The following is a 15,904-nucleotide window of genomic DNA, read 5'->3' on the forward strand; positions in this document are numbered from 1 at the left end:
ACACTCTCAAGGCCAATTCACCGAATGCACGAGCATGGGGTAGTGAACTACGTGACTAACCCTGCCTTTCGTATTTGAATTCCTCCCAGGCCTATCCCTAATATATTCCATGAATCTTCGCTGCCTCTCTCAACAAGTTAATATAACACCCATCTACATAACACATGACATACAAATTGGATTTCAATGGTTTAGCCTGAATGACAGCTTTCAATTGGCAGCAAAAAAGAAGGGAAATATAATGTATAATAATCGACTACTGTCTGAATGCTCATTTCTGCTGGAGACAAAACCACACCTTCTTTGCCAAAACGCCCTTTGGTGGGGGTGGAGCTATTGCAAGTTTGACTTGGCAGGGTCGTTGAATGCTTTCGAAGTTCCAGATTCATACAGCACTCACTCTGTTACTTCAATTCGAGTCCTTGAGAGCAGTGTATCGTAAGTAAAAACTCTTTATCATTCATGAATTTCAACTCCAGAATTGAAATCTTTTTTCCGCACATTGCCTACTGCAGCCTTAAAGGAAATGATCATAGTGGAGGAAGGAGTTAGGTAAGTCTGCCACTGTTAATTTAAGACATGTGACTATATTCTTTGCTGTACATGTGGGTAAACACATACTAGGTATTAGCTACACATTCATATAGTTGTATCTACGTTAGTTTATAAAAGCGACATATATTTAGATTAACATGCAGCTTTACATATTAGATTTAAAATAACTTATTGATTTCAGACTTTGCAGGGTTATCCTTGTTTGTGACTTTTATTTCCTATTTTATAACCGTATAAATCTTGTAAATATTGAGTGTGTTATTCGTAAAGTATACTATACATGATTTGTTGATTATCCAACAGTAGACTGGATATTTGAAATTAAAAAAGTTACTGAACATGTTTACATACTCATTTGTTCAGTTCAAATTAACCAGCAAATTATGACAGGCAGCCAACGCCAAGTATTTACACAACACAAAAATACAATTGTAATGGGACCTTTTTCAGGGGTCATTAGGTAAAGGAGGATTGTTGGGTTTAGACTGTGGCATTCAGAGCCTTTCATCCCGTTGTCTTTGGTGCTCAGTTTTGGGCTCCATACGAAGGTTAAGCCTTTGGCAGGAAAGCTAGAAGGGTGGGGGTGGCTTTGGAGTGGTGGGGGCCAGTTTTGGATCAGTGGGAGACGGTTTTGCAGTGATACTGCAATACCGGCCCCCAGCAACAAAAGCAGTAGTGCTGGGGACCGGGTTGGTTAAGTAGGATCGCTTCACTCTTGCATCCCCCCAGGGGGGAAGCCGGTCCAACAAAATTGCCAGGGCTTCTTTCGGTTCCCAGTCGAGCCTTGGTGGTGTTTGGGTTGTGAAACCACCAAATCAAATGCATTTTTGGTTTGGTTGTTTGGTCTGGGGGGCCCTGAGTCATGTCTGCTAAGTTTGTGTAATTTTTTCTCATCCTGCTCCAAGAATAAAATACAAAACAGTGACCTTAATGTAAAGCAGGTGAGAGAGAGAAACAGAGATATCCATCTGCTGGCTGAATTCCAAAATGCGAAAACCAGATAACCAAAAATCAATACCACCTTCCCTGCTTTTCCAAAGTGTATGATCCTCTGCAAACATTTTATTTCACAGAGCCTCCTTTTTCTTTATTTTCACATATAAGAGTACCTTTAAATAATTAATTTCAGGATGTGTACTTTACACGCTCCTTTCGTGTTTGAATTAATAGACTATAATCTTGTTCCATCTTTAATAACAATGTCTGCCATGTTTAGTATTTAGATGAGTGCTGACTTGCCTCTTGGGCCACTAATGGCATTGTCGTTAGGGAGAAAGCAATTAAAGTTTCTAGGTTCAAAGTCATTATTGTTTCTAGGTCTGATGTGCTAAGGAAAAATGCAGGTTTTTTTTTTACACGATATACATGCCAAATGTTGTCACGGCTTGAATTGTGTGCGTACTTTTATAGACATCAAGACCCTCAACCTAATTTGCTCTTGCATCCACCTCTATTTGCAAATTGGGCTTAGTACATGGAGCTGTCAGTCACCTGATAACATTCTTTATAAAAAGTGACAACAGGACATATGGAGCCCCGTCTACATACACAGTTCTGAAGCTCTGCCATCAAGGCTTTTCGCAACAGACATGAAGAAGAGTGAGTGCAGGGAAATACATTTAAAACATGTGATCCCATGGCAAGGAGTCCTGGCTATTGTATTGAACGTGACCATATTCATGAGGTCCCTGGGAGAACTACCAGTCCAGGTAGAACAGGTAGGAGGTCAAGCTTCAGAAGACAGGTTTGGGGTGTGACACTCCCCAAATGCATTCTTGGCTTGGTGGTTGGGTCTGGGGGTCCTGGGTCATGTTTGTTATGTCTATGCTTATTGAAGTGTTCATTAAAGAGGTGCAAATGCCCTACATTCTGGAATTAACAAATAATGGCAGAAGTAGGCTTAGAAAGCAGTGCAGGTCTCAGGTTTCCTCACATACTACTGGCAATCGGATGTATGACGTTACAACGCATACTTTTACCACGCATGCCTTTACAACGCGGTTTTTACATCGCATACCTTTACAACGCATAGCGCTTAGAGGTGCTGGATAGTGGTAAGTATAATTTTCTATTCCAACTCCAGTCCCCGTGGACACTAGAGAAGGTGTTGGATAGAAAATTAAACGTATTCCCTATCCTAGAGCACCCCCCAGCGCAATGCGTTGTAATGGTTTGCGTTGTAATGCCTGCGTTGTAATGGTAGTGCGTGGTAAAAGTTTCGTTGTAAACGTTGTTTACCCTGGCAATCAGACACCCAAAAGGTGATAGGACTTATGCTTACAAAGTCCAACCACTTGCAATAGCTTGGGATAGCATTTCAACCCATCATGTTGCACCCACTGTGCTACTATAAACAGAGGCCCACCCAATGCAAATCTTTTCTGACCCTGTTCATCATGGAAACAGTCCTCCCTGAACCTTGGTCATCTCATCTTTCCACCCTGCATCTCTGCTTTTTACAGTTGGGACATTTGAGATTCACAGTTGAACATCTCTCTGCCTAGCAAACACCCTGTCAAGGACACTCCATTAGTACTTTATATTGAGATTACGTAATGAAATTGAGTTTTCCAAGGCCTACTCATGTTGTTGCCATATTCTGTAGAAAAAAGATACCGGCCACTTGTTTACGTTTTGCTATTCTAAGACAGTCAAGATCTGGGGTATGAAAAAGAACTGTTGCAAAGCTCTCAGGATTTTTTTTTTACATGCCAATTTTCCCTCTGCCTGCTCTCATAATCATTCGGAAACAATTTACACAGCTCCTAAATACATTTTATTTGATATATTTATGTGTTTGCTGTTGAAGGATTATCGGCCACATGCATCATTGCACCCGTTTGCGATTCCTAAATTGCAAAAATTAAGGAATCGCAATTTAGAAATCGCAAACTGCAATGCATGAAAAATTCGCATTTTTTTTGCGATTCGGTATTTTTCCTTAATTGCGATTCAGAATTTACGAATCGCAATTAAGGAAAAGCCTTCCCATTGATTCCTATGGGCCAAAAGGCCCATTGGAATGATTGGGAAGGCATTCACATTTGGGAATTTCAAATTGAGATTCGCAAAATGTGAATGCAATTTCAAGGGTGCAGGGGGGGTCCAAAGAACCCCTCCCTGCTCCCCTGAAATGTAACTTCAAATGCAATTTACACACACACATGCCCCAATGGCATGTGTGTGTGTAAATTAATACTTTCAAAAATGCAATTTGTGCATATTTGAATGTTTTCGGTAAATTAGCATGAAGGTCAACTTCATGCTATTTTACCACTTCCAAAATGCAAATTCCCAATTAAAAAATGATCATGCATTGCATTTAAGCAATCTGAAATTGCGATTTCTTAAATGCAATCGCAATTTTAGAAATCGCAACATGGTTGCGATTCCTAAAATTGCGAAATGCATTATGCATTCCAAATTAGTCAATTGCATTCGCAAACGGCCGAAAATTGCGATTTGCACCGTTTGCGAATGCAATTGGCTTTGATGCATGTGCCTGCAAGTCTCTAAATAGAAAAGTACCGGATTTTATTGCTATTTGCAATACTTTTTCGAGCCTGGACTTAGACTTACAGGACAGGACGGTAAATAAAAACAGCCAGGTGAAAACCCTACTTACTCAGGAAGGGGATGTGAGGTTAAAGACTGAACATTCAATAAATCATCTCCTAGATATTAAAGAATAAACATCCAGTCAGTGATTTGCCTTAAAAGTGAAACTACTTTACTGGTTGCACACAACATAATACTACTACACTTAGTTATCAGAGGACAATTGTCATTGCTATGAACTTAAGTAACATTTTATAATGGATAACCGTCTTCCTGTCCTGCTTCAATGTGACAATTATCAATGGTACCTTTAAGGAAAAGTAAAACACTCCATGGGAGTCAGTCTCCTGTGGTTCTGAAATGGCTAGTGTTCATGTGGAAGGCACATATGGCCTATGCCAATGCTGGCCAACGCTCCCTCTCTTGCTGAACTGCTTTCTCCCACCCCTCAGTATCTTTCCACTTTGCACAGTAAATTTTGTCCATTATTTCTATTTCTTTTACTGAAAAATAGGCTTTCAGTCTCCATTGGTAGGCAAGAGACAACACCACTCTGGTTAGAGTGCGCTCAGCAAGGGTCACCGAGTGGGGTTGGAAGTGTCCTAATGTGGATCGACCCATGTGCCTGCAGTCCTCGACTTGTGCGTCTGTGCACTCTGATCCAGGAAAGCAGGGTATGTACCAGTTGAAGAGAGGAGGTGCCAGAGGTGCGTTGTTCATGATGCAGTGGATCTTGCCACTTGGGTTGTCCCTGAGGCGCAATCATGATCCCACCATCTAAACAATCTAATCAGCTCCGTTTCACAGTGATGAGTTCTTCAGGCTGGTTGAAGTTCTTTCCATTGGAGTAGCACTCCCTTTAATACTTTTTGTCTTTAATAGTAAATTGCAGGATGAGGTCAGATATTTCTAGTGCCCTGATGTTTCTTGGCACTGAGTTAATTCAGCGGAATGCACACAGTATCCAATACCCTGGCACTCTAATTCCAGAATTCCTTTTCACGTTCAAGCTGAGTGGCCACTTCAGGGCTGCCAATAAGCAAAACAAATAGGAGGTACCCCTGATATTTTACAACAGGGAGGGGGGTTAGAACCGTAGAGAAATTTGGAAATCCCTGTCTCGCAAGACAGCAGATCGCTGGTTTTGGTGCTTGTGGAGGTGGTCTGGTTTAAGAGGGATAGTAATCTATACCATTCTCTATAGGGGCAGGTATACCTACTAGGTGGAACACTATATTACAACTTCATGAACTTACAAACGCACTCAAGTATACCAAACGAGAAAAGGTTTTTTTGTCATTAAAAAATGATGAGGATTTATTACCTCCCAATTGGGTTACAATCTAACACATTATCACAATTTTAAGAAAAGTTAAAAAACCACATAACATGGTTGTACAATCTCATATAAAAAAAGTCAAAGATTAATAAAACAGTCGACGCAGCATTTCGGTGCTTTTTCTTTTTTCACACCTTCTTCAGGACTTTACAACATTTGACTCCATTATTTCTAAAAATAAATGAAAGCGTTTTTAGTATTTATTTTTTTACAAGTTCATCATTTTAACCTAGTATTACCACTACTTATTGTTATCCCCCTTAGATCTACCAGACCACTTAATTCGAACAACGTAGAATTTTCTTGCATAGGGGAGCTCAGATAAGAGATCCTATAGCTGGCTTAACATTATATCCGGGACAATATCCCTCTAGGAACTGTGTTTAATTTTTCTACATCACTTTCTTTGATATTAGGATGCACTTTTTGTTAGGCTTTTTGAGATAACATATTCATCATACCTGCATTATAAAATTGATGCCTTCCTTTGTCTGATCAATCTATTCACATGTATTTGCTGAAACTTGTGCAGAGAAAAGATCTTGAGCTAGTTCCACCCTTCCATTCTTGAATTTAGACATGTTTTCCTACACTAATACTCTAATTTTAAATAGATAAAGAGGCGGGCATGTCAGCCCTCAAATATGTCACAAAAATGCAAAATGAGCATGGAGTCAATGAACAGCACCTTCCCTTTGTCCCACAAGAAGTAATTTCCAAAGAAGCGTTGTGCACTCTCTATAAGCACCCGCTGCTCAAGGGTGCGACCTGAGGCCACAATATAGCAAAAATATATAAAGTGGTAAACCAACAGTAAAAAATGACTAAGGTCAGGGTAGAATGGAGCAGGGGAGGAGTCTGGGGCTCCTGGGGGCTGGACAGCTTCCATAATCCCCACTTCCTGTGAACGATGGTCAAAGCCATGACTTTCACCTGGGAAAGCATGGCTCTAAGCACAGGCACGGTGACCTTCCCTACCCGGACCTGGGTGGCATCAGACCAGGGGAGGAGTCTGGGGCTCCTGCAGGCTGAACAGCTCGTGTAATCCCCCTTCTCCATGAGAGGCATGGAAAGTCATGGCTTTCGCATGAGAAGCCAGGGCTCCAGGCACTGGGCAGGCCCACCTTCCCTACCAGGCCAGGGTAGCGTTGGACCAGGAAGGCGCCTGGGGCTCCTGCACGCTGGACAACTCCCATAATTCCCCTGTTGGAGGTCAGTCTCCACTGGCCAGTGGTGCAAGCCAGCAGGCTGAGCCTCCTGCACCTGTCGGGGCAGGATAGAGCCCCCAGCAAGGTCTAATTTCAAGACGCCTACTAGTTAACTAGTCAGCTTGTTTGTGGGCAAAAAGGTCACTTGTGACATTCTCAAGGCCAATTCAGCCAATGTACGAGCATGGGGTAGTGACCTACGTCACTAACTCTGCCTTCCTAATTTGAATTCCTCCCAGGCCTATCCCGAACATTCCATGAATCTTCGCTACTTCTCTCAGCAAGTAAATATAACGCACAGCTACATAACACATGAAATAAAAATTAGATTTCAGCGGTTTAGCTAGAATTACAGCTCTCAGTTGGCAGCAAAAAGCAGAACTCTGTGCCAAACTTTCACTGTGGAATTGAGAAATGTAATGTATAATAATTGACTACAGTCTGGGAACTCATTTCTGCTGGAGACAACACCACACCTTCTTTGCCAAAATGCCCTTTGGTGTGGGTGGAGCCATTGCAAGTTTGACTTGACAGGGTCGTCTAATGCTTTTGAAGTTACAGTTTTATACAGCACTCACTCTGTGACTTACGTTCGAGCCCTTGAGAGCAATATATCGTAAGTAAAAGCTCTTTATCATTTCTGATTTCAACCCCAGAATTGTAAACTTTTTCTCTGAACACTGCTTGCTGCAGCCTTAAAGGAAATGATCATTGTGGAGGAAGGAGTTAGGTAAGTCTGCAACTGTTTATTTAAGACATGTGATTATATTCTTTGCTGTGCATTTGGGTAAACGCATACTAGGTATTAGCTACACATTCATATAGTTGTATCTACGTTTGTTTATAAAAGCGCCATATTTTCATGAGCATGCAGATTTACATATTGGATATAAATTAACTGTTTGGTTTCAGACTATGTAAGGTTATCCTTGTCTGTGACTTTTATTTTCTATTTTCTAACCGTACAAATCTTGTAAATATTGAGTGTGTCATCCATAAAGTATACTATCCATGAGTTGTTGATTATCCAACAGTAGAGTGGATTTGAATGTGTGTTTTATTAACTGCTGTACTAACACATTCGATAGTTGAACTTAAAGAAATACTGGTCATGTTTACACACTCACTTAGTTCAGTTCAAATTAACCAGCAAATTACCACAGAAAGCCAACGCCAAGTATTTTCAGAATACAACACAAAAATACAACTGTGATAGGCCCTTTTTCAGGGGTCATTAGACAATAAGTGATTATTGGGTTCAGACAGCGGCAACCAGAGCCTTTAAGCCTGGTGCCTGTGGTGCTCAGTTGTGGGCTCAATATGAAGGTTACTCTCAAAGACTAGGGGCTTAACTTCAGGGGTGTGTTCAGGGCAGAGCTGGTCGTAGTGGGCATCAGGCATTTGCCAGGGAAGCTAGAAGTGTGGGGGGTGGTGGGGTTTGGATCAGTGGGAGCTGGTTTTGTAGTGATGCTGCAATACTGGCCCTGGCCCCGAGTAACAAAAGCAGCAGTGCTGGGGACTGGTTTTGTTAAGTAGCAGTGCTTCACGCTTGAATTCCCCCGCTTCCCCAGGCATGGAAGCCGGTCCCACAACATTGCCAGTGCTTCTTTGTTTCCCCAGTCTTGCCCTGGGGGTGTTTGGGGTGTAACGCTACCAAATCAAATGCATTTTTAGTTTGGCTGTTGGTCTGGGGGCCCTGAGTCCGTCTGCTAAGTTTGTGTCTGTTTTTCTCATCCTGCACCAAGAATAAAGTACAAAACAGTGACCGTTGATGTAAAGCAGGTGATAGAGAGAGAGAGACAGAGATATCCATCTGTTGGCTGAATTCCAAAATGCAAAAACCAGATAACCGAAAATCAATACCACCTTCCCTGCTTTTCCAAAGTGTATGATCCTTGGCAAAGATTTTATTTCACAGAGCCTTCTTTTCCTTTTTTTCCACATATAAGAGTACCTTTAAATAGTTAATTTCAGGATGTGTACTTTACAAGAGCCTTTCATGTTTGAATTAACAGGCTAAAATCTTGTTCCATCTTTAATAACAATCTCTGCCTGTTAAGGGTTTACATGAGTGCTGACTTGCCTCTTAGGTCAATAATGGCATTGTTGTTAGCGAGAAAGCAATTACTGTTTCTAAGTTCAAAGACATTAATCTTAGTAGGTTCAGAGGTGCTAAGGAAAAATGCAGGGAATTTTTACATGATAGTCATGCTAAATGTTTTTATGCCTTGTGTCGTGTGCCTACTCCTATTATCAATCAAGACCCACGACCTAATTTGCTTTTGCATCCACCTTTATTTGCAACTTGGGTTTAGTACATGGAGATGTCAATCACTTGGTAAAATTCTTTATAAAAAGTGACAACTGGACATATGGAGCCCTGTCTACATACACAGATTTGAAACCTCCGCCATCAAGGTTTCTCGCAACAGAGTGTGCGCTGGGAAAATACATTTAAAACATGTGATCCCATGGCATGGAGTCCGGACACTGTGTTTAAGGTGACCATAGTCATGAGGTCCCTGGAAGAACTAGCAGGCCAGGTAGGACTGTCAGGGGTCAAGCTTCAGGAGGGGGCTGGGGGGGTGACACTCCCCAAATGCATTCTTGGCTTGGTGGTTGGGTCTGGGGGCCCTGGGTCGTGTTTGCTATGTCTGTGCTCATTGAAGTGTTCATTAAAAGGGGGCAAATGTGCTACATTCTAGAATTAACAAATAATGGCAGTAGTAGGCTTAGAAAGCAGTACAGGTCTCAGTTTTCCTCACATACTGCTGGCGATTAGACACCCAAAAGTTTATAGGATGTATCCTTACAAAGTCTAACCACTTGCAATAGCTTGGGATAGCATTTCAACTCTTCATGTTTCACCCACTGTGCTACTATAAACAGAGGCCCACCCAATGCAAATCTCTTCTAACCCTGTTCATCATGGAAACAGTCCTCCGTTAACCTTGGTCATCTCATCTTTCCCCATGCATCTCTCTGCTTATTATAGTTTGGACATTTGAGATTCACAGCCCCACATCTCTCTGGATAAGATACACCCCTGTCAAGGACACTCCTTTAGCACTTTATATTGAGATTATGTAATGAAATTGAGTTTTCCAAGGTGTACACACGTTTTTTGCCACATTTTGTAGAAAAAAATACTGGCCATTTGTTTACGTTTTGCTATTCTGAGACAGTCACAATCTGGTGTATGAAAAATAACTGATGTAAAGTTCTCAGGATTTTTTGTTACATGTCAATTTTCCCTCTGCCTGCTGTAATAATCGCTAGGAAACAATTTACACAGTTTTTAAATACATTTTATTTGATATATTTGCTGTTTCAGGATTATGTCTTGAAATAGAAAAAGAACAGATTGTATTGCTTTTTGCAATACTTTTACAAGCCTGGACTTAAAAATACAGGACAGGACGGTAAAAAAAAACAGCCAGGTGAAAACCCTACTTACTCAGGAAGGGGATGTGAGGTTAAAGACTGAACACTCAATAAATCATCTCCTAGAGATTAAAGAATAAACATCTAGTCTGTTATTTGCCGAATGGCCTATGCCAATGCTGTCTAATGTTCCCTCTCTTGCTGAACGGCTTACTCCCACCCCTCAGTATCTTTCCACTTTGCAGAGTACCTTTTGTCCATTCTAGTTCTATTAGAGAAAACTGGGCTTTCAGCCTTCATTGGTAGGTGAGAGACAACACCACTCTGGATAGGGTTCGAACAGCAAGGGTCACCGAGTGGGGTTGGCAGTGTCCTAATGTGGGCCGAGCAATGTGCCTGCAGTCCTCGACATGTGCTTCTGTGCACACTGATCCAGGAAAGCAGGGCATGTACCAGTTGAAGAGGAGGTGGCGACAGAGTTGCATTGTTCACGATGCAGTGGATCTTGCCACTTGAGTTGCTCCTCAGGCCCAATCATGATCCCCACCATCTAAACAACCTTATAAGCTCCGTTTCACAGTGATGAGTACTTCAGGCTGGTTTAAGTTTTTTCCAGTGGGGTGGCACTTCCGCGAATACTTTTTGTCTTTAATAGAAAATTGCAGGATGGGATTAGGGATTTCTAGCGCCCTGATGTTTCTTTGCGTTAAGTTAATTCAGCGGAATACATACAGTATCCATTCCCCTGGCACTCTAATCCCAGATAAATATTTCTCGTTCAAGCTGATTTGCCACTTCAGGGCTGCCAACCCAGACCCTGGGCAGAGCAGTGCAGGCTCTTCCCTGCATTGCAGCAGACGCCTTTGGTTCTTCTTGCCTCAGCATCTTTCCAGCCCTTCTCCACAGCAGTGTCTTCCTCATGCATCACCTCCAATTTCCATCCTGAGCAACTGGTCTTCTCTCTCCTTCAAATCAGGATCAATGCAGTCTCTCCTGGCAGGTTCGTAGAACTCTGCATGTTTCTGATCCCTACCTGGTAAGGAAGGTTAGCTGTAGTTACCCTCATACCTAGAGTATAGTGAGTTTCTCGGCTGCCACTGGTTTGGAGGAACAAGATTATAGAAGAGATATCTTGACGTGCATTTGCTCTAAATGTGCTGTCCCATCCATATATCAATGTTGCAGACAGCATTTGTGTATTCTAATAGTACTTTCAGGGGGATGGTTAAGGCTGTTCATACCTTTTGCCTATTCTACTATAGCCTTTCTAGCCAATAGCTAGGAGGAAGGTGGGATTGTAACTGAGAGTCTTCTGTCAGCGTGACCCGAAACAAGGTCAGAAAAGAAAGACAGGCTGCCCTTACTTAACTACTTGTTAACTTGTGGACGGTAGCCCTACCAATGCTCAAAACACCGTTTTGCCAACAACAAAAATAAAAAAGCTATAAAAATCAACATGGTGGGTGGCATAAGTTGTGGCGTGCGTTGTATGCGTTGGAATTCGTAACTGGCGGATTTCAGTAGTTTTAAACATTTGAGCCAGAGCCATGCCTCAGTTTTTAACTGTGTATTATTAGCATGAAATCAGTTGCTACTCAGTAATGATATTTAGGATCACATTTCCATGGGAAAGGTTTTTTTTGTTTGCCTATAATTTGCCATTATTTGACTAATCTTCACAAGATTTTCCCCCAAAAAGTCTCATCCACCTCAGGTCCTTCCAGGAAAGATTCAAAATGTGAAGTTACACCAAATGTGGCAAAAAGCTAGATCTCAGCACTGGGTGTTTAAGATGGGGGTCCCAGTACTAGAGATAGCCAAATGTATTGCCATCTTACTTATAATGAGTGACTGTATTCAGTCTTGATCCACAAACAAACCAAGTAAAACAGTTTTTAATGGGTCCAAAATTCATAGCTTTAGTTTTAATGCAATTCATAAGCAGTTTAATATTTTTGTTGCTATTTGTAAACCATGTCAAATCCAATAAGCTTTCATAGTCTGCCTATGCGGAAAAACCAGAAAGCAATATGCTGAGTTTTCAATGTTAAACTAAATGCTTTTATGTGATTATTGAGACAGGGTACATATAGACCAAGCCATATATCTTGCACAGCATGGTGTCATGTATTCCTATAGGTCCTGAATCGATCCCCCTATTCCTGACCCTATTCTAGTTAAACAAACCAACAAGTTAACTAGCAGTCAGCCCATGAGGCAGAAAACCCCCATGATGCAGATACCGTTATCTGACGCAGTCACACTACGGCACAGGAATGTGTTATCTGATTAGGTCATAACGCTTGCGATCTAATTAGACAAGCGATATTCCTCCAGTCCCTGATAAGGCATACGGAGTTCTCATAACAAATCAAACCTATGACAACCTGGGCAAAACCCTGCGGCCATTATTTTGATTTCACCGAGAACTTTAGTAAAAGAATGTGCTAACGAGCAAGTCGTATGACATCTTTATTGACGTATCTATGTCCATCCTTACGTCAATCTCGGCACCTTAAAGGTATAAATATTACCGATCTTGCCATATGCAAACACACGCGTGGTGACGAGACGGAGCAGCCATACTTGCCGAAGCGCAGAGCAGACCCCGCTGGCAGCAGCCCCGCCTTTCTGACGCGCTGAGAGACGCGCTGCTTTCTCCTGCCGAGAATCCAGCACCGGCGTTTCTGGGCAGCCCTCGCAGGCAGCCTGGAATATCGAGACCAGAGAGAGAGATACCATTCCTCATTCATCCTAACTTCCAGGTACAGAACTGAATAACCCCTCACAGAGAATTCTTTAGTTATTCACTTGGCAAAAACAAACTTAACTTAAACTGTAACTTTCTATTCCCGCCCACGTATTAGACTTAGGTCAGGTACACGGGGTAGGCGTATCTAGAAACACCAGTTGAGTACGTTTAGTCAAATGTATATGTGTATGTAATATATTTTATTCATTTTAAAACATCTTATGGCTTAGAAACCATATCAATGTTTTTACAGTATTATTTTATACTATTGCTTTTAATGTATGCACTTTACTTAACTATAAGTATTGCAATAATATCGATCCATTTCTCTTGTATGAGAAAAGAGACTGATCAATAAATAACACCTTTTTATTGAACACGCCCGTCTCTTCCTTTTCTCTACATTCTGATGAGACTAAGAATGCACGTACTGACTGAGTAAAATAATTTGCCTTTTGTTCACACGACTCTCGAGATTGACTCTTGATTAGGGGAGAGCAAAGTTGTCATGTTCTATGGTTGTCAGAAACTAAATCCCTTCTTGTCTAATCAGGGAAGTTAAGTCCTCCTTGAACATTCGAGAAAGTTTCTAGTGAACTCTGAGCTAAGCTGGCAAACCCAAAACTTTAAGTCTAGTATCGACAGTAGTAGACCTAGTTAACGTCTGGCCTAGGCCTTTACTGCTGTAGGTATTATTCCAATGCGCAGAGCCTATTGGGAAGATAGGAACTACACTACATGGCGCCCAACGCGTTTGGAAAGGGCGATAAAACTAACGTAAGACATTTAGAGTAACTCAGTCGTGCTTTCTCACTCAGACCCCTTTTCCCAAATACTCCAAAGACGTCTGGAGTGGGTGAAAGGTTATATCCGCCAGACCTCGCAGGAGGGAACTCCTATGTATGGTTCTTGGTATAGTCAACGTTGAAGGATAAACAGTTCCAAAATATTGTGCATCTAATCTTTGTTTCCATAAGAAACCTGATCTGCAAACAAACAAAATAACCTTCAGGACAGTAAAATGTCAGACAATGAAGAAGAAAGAGAGGCAGTTAGATTAGCAGCTGAACTCGCAGCGGCTGATGCTGCAGCACTAGATGCAGACGGGGATATAATACTCATCCCGGTCATCAAAAGGAGATCTATAACCCTGAAACTTATAGAAAATGGACTGACACCTAGAGGTGGTACAGTCATATTCGTAATTGAGGCACACGAATATCGGCAGACAGAGGTATATTATTCATGGATACATTTTCCAGCAGCAAATGCTGTAACAAAGTACTTCCACTATTACAAAATAGAGGAACCTCCTAATGAGTATACTCCTTTCGAGGAGGTGGAAGTACCACTCAAATTCCAAGAGCATTTGCTCTTATTTGATGGCGCCCTAAAACACAATAATCACATCACCAGGCTCGGTCCTTTAGGTAGACCAGGAGCAACGTGGCCGGTCCTAGCCGGATACACACCACACCCAGACATCAATGGGATGTCTGTAGCAGAGCTGTTAACACAGCTAAAACAATTAATAAAAATTCATAGACAATTAGTACAGTATGTGATGCGGACTTCAACAATTCAGCCAGCGATTAAGCTTCCACAGCTGACCCCTCACCAGGGGAACACAAATAAAATTACACCACAGAACATCCAGTCTTGCCTAGGTAAAGTACCGGCTAAACGGGAAAAAATACCATTCTGGTTGGCACAGAAAATTACCCAAATAGAGGCGGTGTTTCCTGACACCACCCCGCAAGAAAAACACAGGATTCTGACTATCTGTCTTCCAATGGGAATCGCACCACACATTGAGGACTGTGACACTTGGGGTACAGTCTTTGCTTCCATCTACACAAAAACGCACGGTGTTCCATCCATTTTGGTGATACCAGATGTGCTAAAACAAATTCAAGACGAATACGGTCCAGAACCTGCTTTAACTCTTGGTATGAAATTACTAAAAGACTTCAAGCAGGTTTCGGCTATATTATTAGCCAACATAAAAGGTGAAGCAGCAAACGTGGCGATCCGCCAGAGGTTAAAAGAGACAGATATAGCAGACCAACCAGCTAAAATTGCCAGAATCATAGAAAAATCCTATGAGGAACTAGGCAGAGATAGTTTAGGTGGAATACCAGTAAAACCGCAACTGACTGAAAGTCCAGAAAAAATATTTTTTAATAATAATTCACCAAAAAAGAACTGGGATGGAAACAAACAATCCAATCCTAAAGAAAAGAAATTCCAGTCCAGAGGAAGGTCTCCTAGGCGAAGAGAGAAATCTCCGAACCAAAGACACAGGTCACCGCAGAGTGACCCCTCTGGGAAAAGATATAACCTTAGAAATAGGGATAATATAAAAAAGCCTGATAGATATCAAGACATTGATACACGTCCCTCTCAATCTTTTCAGACTTCCTCGCAGAAAGAGAAGAGCACGCCAAGTCCAAAGACAAGGAACCTGCTCAACTAAAAAAGAAATTACAATTTCCAAAAAAGAAGGTAGCCAGTATCAAGGTAGTTAACAATGCCGAGAATACTGAGGACACAACTGAAAAACGGGGAATGGGCTCAGACAATGCTAGACAGCGCAGCAGAAGTGAGCATAGCTCGCAAAGTCCTTATGAATCATCTGGAGACAGTGGACACGAATGAATATCTTCAAGTGGAAACTGCAGACACCAGGGTTAGCAAACCTCACAAGATATACGAGATAACATTACGTATAGAGGGAGATAAGACTAGGAAAATAAGGGGACTTTTTTGGGATAACCTCTCCAAGGGTTATGACATCCTTCTAGCTGAAAAAGACTGGCCACCAGAGTTTGTCAGGGAGTGCCCTCATGGCGAAGAAGTAATTATGCCTGCCTTCTCAAATCAAATTCCAATTCATAAAAAATACACACTTGCCAGAAAGTGGGCAGTGGCTCTAGCACCTGCTTTATATAAAAATCATGTAGGATGGGATGAGGACTCCCCTCCTCACAAAATCCAGTTAAAATCACAACCTACTGCACAAAGGCAGTACCCAATTAAGCAAGAAGCTAAAAAACAGGTAAATGAAATACTAGATCAGCTAGAATACCAGGGGGTGATTGAAACTTG

General features: G+C 41.7%; 1 protein-coding gene across 4 annotated transcripts in view; it reads left to right on the forward strand.

Moving 5' to 3' along the window:
- Positions 1-389: 389 nt before the first annotated feature.
- The window catches only part of LOC144823715 (histamine N-methyltransferase A-like), a 612,337-nt gene continuing 596,822 nt past the window's right edge, over positions 390-15,904 (forward strand). For 2 of the 4 annotated variants that reach the window (XM_078682466.1, XM_078682472.1), the window contains exon 1: positions 7,167-7,276. The gene's annotated coding sequence lies outside the window, so the exon portion shown is untranslated. Of the gene's footprint in view, positions 439-7,166; positions 7,391-15,904 lie in introns of those variants that run through there. The other 2 variants (XM_078682469.1, XM_078682468.1) reach the window with 2 other exon arrangements.

This window comes from Lissotriton helveticus, chromosome 3_1, assembly GCF_964261635.1.
Source record: "Lissotriton helveticus chromosome 3_1, aLisHel1.1, whole genome shotgun sequence".
In the NCBI taxonomy this organism is placed as follows: Eukaryota; Metazoa; Chordata; class Amphibia; order Caudata; family Salamandridae; genus Lissotriton; species Lissotriton helveticus.